Source organism: Pinus tabuliformis, chromosome 7 (assembly GCF_031772625.1).
Source record: "Pinus tabuliformis cultivar Carrire ecotype Pingquan chromosome 7, CPIR1, whole genome shotgun sequence".
Lineage (NCBI taxonomy): Eukaryota > Viridiplantae > Streptophyta > Pinopsida > Pinales > Pinaceae > Pinus > Pinus tabuliformis.
Genome location: NC_142293.1, coordinates 482,222,786 through 482,228,340, shown reverse-complemented (window position 1 = coordinate 482,228,340; position 5,555 = coordinate 482,222,786). Strand labels below are relative to the sequence as shown.

The following is a 5,555-nucleotide window of genomic DNA, read 5'->3' as shown; positions in this document are numbered from 1 at the left end:
CGCACCCATTTTGTAAGGCATACATTAAAGGGCAAACGGTTTGTACCTTTGCCACCCGATCAACGATTCCGGCTGGCCGTTTCCTAATTATCCATCCCTCAGCAGTTGTTTTTTTAATGACTATCATTTTTTCTGGCCGCTTCTTTCAAACAAACTCCGTAGCTCACGCTCCGTTGGCCAAGGTTGGAATTTGATGGAAAATTACCTCAGTTTGCTGTCAAAAACGGTAGAGAATTTTGCTTACCCACAAACATTTTTATTTTTTCTGGTCAAATACGAAAATTTTCCTTACTCGGCAACAATTTTTTGGTTAGAATAATCAAGATAGGCAGAAACGAATGTTTCATATTTCAAATTCCTACATGGTTGCGTATGTGTTCTATGTATGCATCCTACACAAAGTCTTTTGCTGATGTGCCCCATGGAATTCAATAAGATTGATGAATTTAAATTTCAAAATTTAAATAACGAAATGACTACTTGCTACCATCTTTAACATATTAAGTACCACGGTTGCATTTAGATTTTTACGCCATAAGGCGTTTCTTTTTGAAATGAAAAATTGCCCCATCTCCGTGTCCTATTGTTCACCGTAGATTTGTGGTGTTAGAAGATTGAAAGAATTGTTCACCGTAGATTTGTGGTGTTATAAGATTTAAAGAATTTTGATCGTTGATCTAACACTGAAATAATTTTGTGGTGTTAGAAGATTGAAAGAATTTTGATAGTTGATCTAACACTGAAATAAGTTATCGTGTAAGGTCGCCTCCATGTCCTGTTGTTCACCGTAGATTTGTGGTGTTAGAAGATTGAAAGAATTGTTCACCGTAGATTTGTGGTGTTAGAAGATTGAAAGAATTTTGATCGTTGATCTAACACTGAAATAATTTTGTGGTGTTAGAAGATTGAAATAATTTTGATCGTTGATCTAACACTGAAATAAAACTGAAATAAGTTATCGTGTAAGGTTGTCTGCCGTCCATTCTGCCGTCGGATTGACATCTGGCTATCGTGTAAGGTTGTCTGCCGTCCATTCTGCCGTTGGATTGACATCTGGCTATATTATTTATGTTACCGATTCATTATCCTTCGCTGCGCATCGCATCTGGCAAGGAGTATCTCGGCAGGTTTCTTGTTGTGGCGACGGGCGAAAACGGTGAAAAATGCGTGCCAGACGTTTCGGGGGTGGAAGGCTTTGCAGGAACTGTTATCCATTCGATTGATTACAAAAGCGGAAAAGAATTCGAAGGCAAGAAAGTTCTCGTCGTCGGATGCGGTAACTCTGCCATGGAAATAGCGCTGGATCTTGTGAATAACAACGCAAGGCCCTCTGTTGTAGTTTGTAGTCCGGTAACCCTTACATCTTTAAATCTTTACAGCTATTTCAATTTTTGCGCTAGCTATTTCAAATCTTTTGCATTTTCTACCAAACACTTAAAGCTAAATTGTAATATTTAAACCTTTTAATCATTCACAATTTCATGAATCTCGATGCTTTTAATCTTTCTCGTCCACACAATAATTTCGTCTGTGTCTTCTCTTTGCATTTTAAGTCGCATGTCCTGCTGCGAAAAGTTCTTGGAAGATCCACATTCTGTGTTGCGATGCTGCTGCTGAAGCTGCTGCCGCTGTGAATGGTGGACAATTTGTTCATCATGTACAGTAATTTAACCCTAGGCAACACGAATTCGCTCGGAATACCTCGCCCCATGCAAGGGCCGTTCGATATGAAGTTCAAGACCGGGAAAACCCGGGTACTGGACGAGGGCACGATGGCCAAAATACGGCAAGGCAAAATTAAGGTAAATTGACTCCATTCTTCCCGCAGAATTTCGAAGCCAGTCCAAGTTCTCCGTTAACAACTTTAATGGCAGGTTGTCCCAAATTTCCGCCTCGCAACGGCCACTGGTGTCGAGTTCGAAGACAATCGAGAAGAGTATTTCGACGCTATAATCTTTGCGACTGGTTACAGGAGTGCAGTACTCGGCTGGCTCAAGGTATGCCTAATCAGTGATTTTCTGCTTTCGTACGGTTTTTTCTTTGGAAGATCTCTAATTTTGAAATTCGCCACTTAATTCCTAGAATAGCGGAGATCTTTTCTCAGACGACAAATTTCCAAGAAAGCCATCTCCAGACAACTGGAAGGGAAGGGAGGGTCTGTATGCCGCCGGCTTGGGAAGAGCAGGTCTGCTCGGATCTTCGATGGACGCTCGGCTGATCGCCCAAGATATATTTGAGGCCGTCAACACTTGAATTTCCCATCGAGCGGGAAGATTGGGGATAGTGTATATATTCACTTGAATTTGCCACCGGGCGGGCAGATCGGGAATAGTGTATCCCTTCGTCGCTGGAGTGATAGAATTCAAATAACATAACGTACGAGATGGAACAGCTAACGCTAAAGTGATTCACGTTTGAAATTTTATTTTATTTTGGGTTTGAAAATGCTGGAAAAGATAAATTGAAATTTTATTTTATTTTGGGTTTGAATATGCTGGAAAAGATAAATCATGTATGATAGGTGAGAATTGTTGGAATATTTCATGAATGTATTTTTTAAATTTTTTAATGTAATTAATTTTACATAGTTTTGAATAGTATTAAATTTATTTTTTAACAATTTTAAATAATGTTATTCATGGGATTGCAGCTAGATAGTATAAGAGATTCATAAAAGGATTTTATGAAATTGCTTTTTTATTATATTTTTATAAAATAAGGGAATTAAATTGAATGGATATTAAAGTTTGAAAAAAGTTTGCAACTATTAATGAATTGAATACTAGTGCACTCATTTTGAAGATTACTAATTCAAATGAAAATTATGTGGTGTTTGCACATGTATTTAAAGAGAGATTTTGTGGATTCTTTATTTAGAATAGATATGTGATTTGTTATGAATTTATATTTAAGTAGTTATATGTAATGATTTGGAGCTTGTTGCCATAGTGTATGTGTTGAATATAGGAAAAATGTAACATAAATATAGATAGTATAAGATAGAGGAAGATGAAATGCTTATGTATAGAATAAAGTGTATGTTTCTAATTTTAATTAATTAAGGAAGTTAGTATTAAAAAAATTTGTAATGTTTCATGCGTGGACATACTAGTTACTAGAAGACTATTGCAGTGTTGATTTGGAGATTGTTACCACAATGTGTGTTGAAAATATGGAAAATCTGATATAAATATAGATAGTACAAGATAAAGTAGATGGAATGCTTATGTATACCAAAAAAGTGTATGTTCCTAATTTTTATTAATTAAGGAAGCTAGCATTAAAAAAATGTGTAGTGTTCCATATGTTCGACATAGTAGTTACTAGAAGACTATTGCAATCATAAGAAATCAATATTGTTGGTCAGGAATGAAAATAATGTCATTAGTTACATAGCTATGTCTATGAAATGTCAAAGAGAAAAGGAGCATAAACACCAAAAAACTTTGCTAAATGGGAAGTGTTGAAACCATTGATTTTAGTGACAATGTTAGCGGCTCCTTTCTCCTCCAATTGAGGTGTTATATTTGTTAAAAGATGTTTAGATTTTCTCATTTTATCATGAGATGAATCAGTTGGGATAATGAAATGAATGAGTTGGGATATCGGTTTTATGTTGTCCTTCATGGAACGTTGTTCAAGTCTGCATCTTTTAGACTTTCCAATATATCACTGCTTCACTTCATTAGCTGATCTGAATAGTGTCTGGTGTGTTGTTCCTCCTTTCAAGCGTGTGTGTTCATGTTTAGATGGTCATCTTCAGGCATGGTTATTTTCAGGCGAGCGTGTGTGTTCATGTTTAGATGGTCGTCTTCAGGCATGGTCGTCTTCAGGGCAGCGTGAGATCATGTTTAGATGGTCGTCTTCAGGCATGGTCGTCTTCAGGCCAGCGTGAGATCACAATCAGGAAGGCATCCATGGGGAAGAAGTGCTTCTATTATTCTTGCTACATGTAATGTTAGCAACGATTTGGTATTTTCTTATTTTTGTTTTTGCTTTCCGGCCTCCTAATTTGGAATTAACCATGGTTTTTTAACGTCTCTATAGACATGGTGTTCAGAATGGCTGTGGTCATTTAATTTCCAACTTCTAAGTTCTCCCTTTGAGATTCAAGGTTTGTAATGTCATATTTAGCATGGTTTCGAATATTATATTTTGACTTTCTAATCGCAATATACAATTATGGTTTTCAATGTAGTATCATTCTATATATGTATATTATTCTTTATAAAATATAATAATAATATCATGGTTTCTAATGGAATTAACTTTTTAGTAGCAATATATCAACATGTTTTCTAATATTATGTTTTGACTTTCTAAATGAAATATACAATTATGGTTTTCAATGAAATATATTGGTAGGGAATAGTCATGGTGGTTATTGCCTTGGTCATTAGCAAGCTTCGTATATTCTTGTATATTCTTGGCCATCTATAGAGGTTTCTTGATTTTGGGTAATTAACTTAACCTCTTGATTTTGGGTAATTAACTTACTCTAAAATGAAATAAGACATTCAATGTGTTCCTTGTAATATAGATATAAACAAAACATCTAAAGAAAAGTAATTGCACAATGATCCAGTCCTAGAAAACAAGGTTTTCCACAAACCAATTAAGCCTTTCAACCTTTTTGGCTTATTTTCTTATATCAAACATTTGTGCAGGGTTTCAACCAATTAACATTTCATTGAGTATGTATTTACAAATCAATGATTTTGGGATCAAATCCCACAAAGCAATTCTATACCTGCTCTTCAAATTCCTTCAAGCTTTTGAAAGTAAAACCAATGACTTATCAATATAATTTTACCATAATAAAAAACAATTAGAAAGTCTTCAGCCAGCTCAAATTGCTCATCCGTTAGGCTTGAACCAACATCTCTTCTAGAAAAATTCAACAATTCCAATTTAATAATCCTATCGGCCTCTCTTTGTACCTTTTGGGACAATTGCTAGTATTATCCTTTTTCTGCATTTTCCATTGTCGTGAACGAGATTGTTGTTAAATCCTTGAAGCACTTACTGTCCATATAGAACTTCTAAAATAGCATAACACTAACAAGAACTTGAACAATACAAAGACTAGTAGTCTTAAGAAAAAGGGAAAGGATTATCGATTAATACTCCGTCATTGACTTCAGAGATCTCGATCATACCAACCTTCAGGTGCACTCCACCTTTGGATAAGGAATCTGCCTGGGAGTTGGGCTCATGGAAAATATGAGTAAAGGAGATGGAATGTAATCTGGTCTTCATTTCTAGAATGTGATCCATAACATACTGAATTCTTCGCAAATCAGATTTTCCATTAAATATATCTATTACTAAGGAACCATCATTAAAAAACAAATTAGAATGACATCATCTTCAAAAAAAACTACCATTAAACTTTTACATATATCTATTACTAAGAAACCATCATTAAAACACATATTAGAATGACATCTAAATAAAGCCATAAATAAATTGCATTGAAGGTTGCATGGGATTAATCTACAAAACCACAATTGCATGGACATAAATGGCATGAAAAAATGGGATAGACTACGACG

The 5,555-nt window shown here is 35.2% G+C and overlaps 1 pseudogene; it reads left to right on the top strand.

The window, feature by feature from the left end:
- The first annotated feature begins 1,068 nt into the window (after positions 1 to 1,068).
- Positions 1,069 to 2,253, top strand: LOC149248105 (indole-3-pyruvate monooxygenase YUCCA1-like; annotated as a pseudogene).
- Positions 2,254 to 5,555: the final 3,302 nt, after the last annotated feature.